Source organism: Capra hircus, chromosome 26 (genome assembly GCF_001704415.2).
Source record: "Capra hircus breed San Clemente chromosome 26, ASM170441v1, whole genome shotgun sequence".
NCBI classification, from domain to species: Eukaryota; Metazoa; Chordata; class Mammalia; order Artiodactyla; family Bovidae; genus Capra; species Capra hircus.
The window spans coordinates 12957149-12962915 of record NC_030833.1 but is presented as its reverse complement, the minus strand read 5'-3'; positions in this window follow the sequence as shown (position 1 = coordinate 12962915).

The window sequence follows — 5767 nt, the reverse complement described above, 5'->3', positions numbered from 1 at the left end:
TCTTGGGCCAGCACTCTCAGCGGATTAGCATTGGGCAGGGGCTCAGAGCTCTTTAAAGGCCACACTGATCATCTGGTAGCAGCTGACATCCATCTTGTCATGTTTAAGGAGGGACAGACATCCACAGGCCTCAGCTCCATCTGTTTTGCACACAATCGGCACTTTCATACATCATACCCCAAATTGCCTTTCATACTCTCAACCCAAACATTTCCACTTTGGCACAGTGGTCGTCTCCTGTCAGCCAACTGGTCAGTTTGGGCAGCTCCCTTTCATATCTGGTCAAAAGTATATGTTTATGAAAATTTCAGGGGTTTTGCCTTATTGTTTTATAAAAATGATTCAAAAATGGAATACTGGATGGACTGATATGTGTGTGCGTGTGTGTGTGTGTGTGCACGCACGCACTCAGTCGTGTGCAACTTTTTCGACCCTATGATCTGTAGCCCTCCAGGCCCCTATGTCCATGGGATTTTTCAGGCAAGAATACTGGAGTGGGTTGCCATGCCCACCTCCAGGGAATCTTCCCAACCCAGGGATGGAACCTGCATCTCTGGCATCTCCTGCATTAGCAGACGGATTCTTTACCACTGCCCCACCTGGGAAGTCAGATGGACTGATACCAGTGATTTTTAGAAAGCTGTAAAGTTAACCCCATTTTAGACACAGATGGAAACCTTTAGGAGCACCACAGGAAGTCTAATCTCTACTGGCCGGTCACTGGACTTCAGCCAATGACTCACATGTCTAATTGCAAAATAAAAGAACAAAATGAAATTTAAAAGGCAACAAAACATCAGCAAGGGGGGTTTAAAAGGACAACTGTGATTGAGGATTTTAAGTATTTTTCAGCTTTCTGAGGATAGAATAGCCATTTATTACCACATGGATCCATTGTTCAACTTCACGTATACAGTTGTCCCAACATCTTGAGGAATTTTTTTTGTAGGGAAGCGGAGGCTGCCTGTGCCATCAGCAAAGATTCATAATGGAGACCTCTTTCCGATCCTTAGGCATCACACAGGAGGCTTGACAGGAGAGGCAGGCAGCCTGGTCCGACAGATAGGAGAGTTTGGGTCAGAGAGATAATCCCGCCTTGCTGCTGCTGCTGCTGCTGTGTCGCTTCCGTCGTGTCTGACTCTGTGTGACCCCATGGACAGCAGCCCACCAGGCTCCTCTGTCCACAGAATTCTCTAGGCAAGAATACTGGAGTGGGTTGCCATTTCCTTCTCCCAATCCCGCCTTAGAGGGAGCATTTCCTGAGGTTCTGAGGACCAGTCCCATTCTCTCTGACACCCTCTTCCCAAGGCAGAGTTTTAATATTCCCCAGGAGCAACCGGGGCAGCTTGGCCCCGCTCATAGCCATATGCACCTCCCTCTCATCCTCCAGTCAGCTTGCCTCCTCCTCTAAACAGTCCTCTCTCTAACCGCTCTTTTCCATCCCTTTTCCCTGCCTGACTGCAGCTTATCTTGCCAACCCCACCTACAAGCAAAGCTAAAGCAGGAATGCATTCCATCAGGAATGCAGAGATGGCAGACATCCAGTGGAAAGTCATGAAGCAATGATTGCAGCTAGAGTCCTTTGATCATAGTTTTGCAGACCCGGGCTGGGCTCAGCCAAATCTGCCTAGAGTGTGGCCATGCTGGTTTCAGGCAAGGACAGTTGGTAGCCTAACCAACAGTCACTCCCTGTCCCCACAGGTCTACTAGGTGGCTGGCAGGCAACAGGTAACCCTGGGTACTACAGAATGAGTTTTGATTTGCTCAAGCCCGTTATAGTGGTTCCTTAGGAACAGTGGTTGACTTAGGAATGGCCCTGGGCTGCAATCCTGGCCAAGGAGTCATGATAAATCTACTGAAGGCTCGAGATGCCAGGAAGGCATGTCCTTTTCTAGGGACATGGGAAAGCTTGGAGATGCAACACCAGATACACAACTACAGGTCAGAGGTCAGAAGCCAACACGCTGATTAGAAGAGCAGGAAGATGGAATGAGCTGAGTGTTCCGAAAGTAAATTAAGCCTGGATCTGCCTCACCTCTACAGTTTCTATCACGAGCGATTTCAAGTCTCTGAAATTCTAGCTGTTTTTTGGCTGGATCCACTATCACACGTGGGTGAAATCACCCTGATACAACAGCCCATTAGCATCTGGTGGTCCTTGCCATTGAGGGGGTACTAGGTCCAAATCTGAGCCAAACTCAGGGTGCCCTGGGAACTTTAGTCCCATCACCAGCACCCCAGACCTGTGGGTAAAAACGCAAGTGAACATGTGGGAAATTATATAATAAACTTTCCATAGGCCGGAAAAGTGTCAAAGCACTTTACAATCAAATCTAATTGAAAACAACAGCTCTTTAATCTAAATTTACAACATAATCAGCCTTCTGGTTACCTAATTATAATTAAATTAGATTGGCAGTGTATTTCATAGATGCTAATTAAAAGCACCAAAAGAAAACACTGCATTTTGAAACTGCTCTGTCTCTTCATTCCCTGTGAGAGCCAAGTGTGGAAAGAGAGCTCCCTGAGCTGTAAATCTGGAGAGCTGGGTTCTAATCCTGCCTCTGCTCAAACTGGCTGTGTGACTTCAGGTCAGCCCCTGAGACCCTCTGAGTGTCCTTGCTTGTTGCATTCCTCCAATCAAACACAGAGCTGTCTTTGATTCATTTTGCCTGTTCTTGAACATGATATAGCTGAAATCAGACGCCATGTAATTTTCTGTGTGTCTAGTAAGACACCTACAACAATTTTTAGGGTGTTTTATTGCCAAAGAAATGACAAGCCCCAACTAGCAAAGATTTTGACTGTTGAAGCACTGAGCCACCCTCTGGGCCCCAAGATTGCCCAGGCAGGAAGTTGTCTTATGCAAGCTGGACAGCCTCTAAGCAGAGCAAACTCCCCGACATTCACTTCAGACGTGGCCCAGGAGATAGTGATCAAGAAGAAATCTCCCAGAGGGTGGAGTCAGCCGTAGAGAATAATGGACCAGGGAGCTCCTCTCGGAAATCAGAATAGGCTGTAATGAAGGGACTAGTCCATTCAAGAGCCCACCTCCTCAGTGTGTGCCTGGCAGAGCTCATCATTGCTGGAGGCCAGGGGCTGCTCTGTCTGCCAGCCTTCCGCTTGGTGAATACAGGCTGGTCCTGCGGTCATGCTGTGTCTGCCTCTACTTCCATGTACAGAGTGTGAGCTGAGGGAACTGAGATAACTTGCCCTTTTAGTGTACATGTCGTTAATGCGAGAGAAGCCACAAACTCAAGAGCGATCCAGTATGTTCTCAGGGAAGGAAGAAGAAAAGTGTGCACAGATGTTTAGCTGGTCACCAAGGCTATGTGACCTCCTTCTGGACTGGGGAGTTGTCACTGGGGAGCAGCAGCTGCCCGGCCAGGAATATGTTTGCCAGCCCCTTACATGCATTTTTTTTCAACTGGGGTGAAATAGCATGCAATTAACTGTTTTAAAATGGACCATTCAACAGGAGCTAGTCCATTCACAATGGTGTGCAGCCAACCCCTATATCAAGTTCCAGAACATTTTCATCACCTCAAAAGGAGCAATTACACCCTATTCCTCCCTTTTTCTGGCTCCTGGCAGCCACCACTCTGCTTTCTGTCTCTATGTGCATGCAGGCTAAGTTGCTTCTGTTAGGTTCGACTCGTTAAGATCTCATGGACTGTAGCCTGCCAGGCTCCTCTGTCCATGAGATTCTCCAGGCAAGAATACTGGAGAGGGTTGCCTTGCCCTCCTCCAGGGGATCTTCCCAGCCCAGGGGTCGAACTCACTGCTCCTGTGGCCCCCGGACTGCAGGTAGATTCTTTACTGCTGAGCCCTCAGGGAAGCCCTTCTGTCTCTGCAGATTCGCCCATTCGGGATATTTCTTATAAGAGGAAGCATTCAGTGTGTGGCCTTTTGTGCTTCCCTCTGCATGATGTTTTCCAGGCTCAGCCACGTTGTAGCCTATGTCAATGCTTCATTCCTGTTTGTGACTGAATAGTATTTTATTGTATGGATTTGCCACAAGTTGGGTTATTCATTCGTTTGTTTTAGTTGTTTTTTTTTAATTTTTATGGCAGTATAGTCGATTTACAATGTGTGTTCATTTCAGGTATACATCAAAGTGAATCAGTTATACGTATACATATATCCACTCTTTTTCTTTAGATTCTTTTCCCATATAGGCCAAAACAGAGTACTGAGTGGAGTTCACTGTGCTATATACAGCAGGTTCTTATTAGTTATGTATTATATATATTTTTAAAATATATATATGGTAGTGTGTACATGTCAGTCCCGATCTCCCAATTTATCCCTCCCCGCACTTATCCCCTGGTAACCATAAGTTTGTTTTCTATATCCGTGCCTATTTCTAATACAGATTGCTTATCCATGCATCTGTTGATGGGCATTCCTGGAGAAGAAAATGGCAGCCCGCTCCAGTACTCTTTCCATGGAGAGAGGAGCTGGCAGGCCCCAGTCCATAGGGTCGCATCAGTCAGACACGACTGTGTGACTAACACGTTGTCATCATCGTTGATGGGCATCTGAGCCGTTTCCACCTTTCAGCTATTGTGGATCATGTGACAAATTCTCTACAATGACAAGTGGATGGAAGGGACCTTCATCACATCTGGGCAAGAGTACCTCCCCTCTGTCTCAGCCCCCTCAGTGGACTTCCAAGTTGTACGGGAGGAAGGAACCACAAGATGGAGGAACCACAGTCCTTGATGAAGGCTGCCTGACCAGGAACACATACACACCATGCTTTAAACAAGAAATAAACATCTATTGTTTTAAGCCACTAAGATTTTGGGGTTTGGGTGTCCCAGCAGCTGGCATTAACTTATACTTCATTCAAGCTCCATCTCTTAATTTCCAGCTTCCTAGTAGAGTCCAACCTGTATAATCCACCCTCAAATCTCAACTGGCCAGATTCATCATATCTGCTCTAGGCAGGGATATGTCAATTACAGGGATCAGAACCCCCTTAAACCAGCAAAAGCAAAGTAAGAGTTTACTATAAGGCTACTGAGATGTCAGGGACTTTGGAGACAGGGAAAAAAAAAAAGTACACCCAAATCTTGTGCAAGCAATCAGAAGCACAGCAAGCAAAGAGGGCTAAAGGAAAATGGGCCCTTGAGTTCCAGTCACAGGGTTGTCACAAAAATGTAGGTAGAGAACGTTTGCAATTTCAGTTTTGCACTGAGATGAGTTGAGTCACCAAATTGTGTCTGACTTTTGCAATCCCATGGATTGCAGTAGGGGACCAGACTTCCTTGTCCCTCACCATCCCCTGGAGTTTGCCCAGCTTCATGTCCATTGAATTGGTGATGCCATCCACCTATCTTACCCTCGACTGCCCTCGTTTCCTTCTGCCTTCAATCTTTCCCAGTGTCAGGGTCTTTTCCACTGAGTTACTGGTTTTAAATATGCTGACCATGAAACCTCTAGTCCTGCTGAGTATTTGATACTCATTTCCAGGCAAACCCTAGCCCCCAGGCTCCAATGATCTTCCTCTGTGCTAGGATGAGGGTCCAGATGGCCATTAGGAGCCGAGGCAAGTACCACTGCAACTTCCCCACCCAGGGCCCAGGTCGTCTCTGGCCTCTGCTTCCCTCTGGGCAACTGTGCCCGGCTCTGCTTCACAGACGGCAGGCTCCTGCTTGCTGCTTCTCTCCCAGGCAGGCCTGACTTCCCACTGGAGGCAGTCCAGCCCTTTATCCTGAATATCCAAACCTCACTGGTTTCATTTTTGCCTCTGAAATCTTCA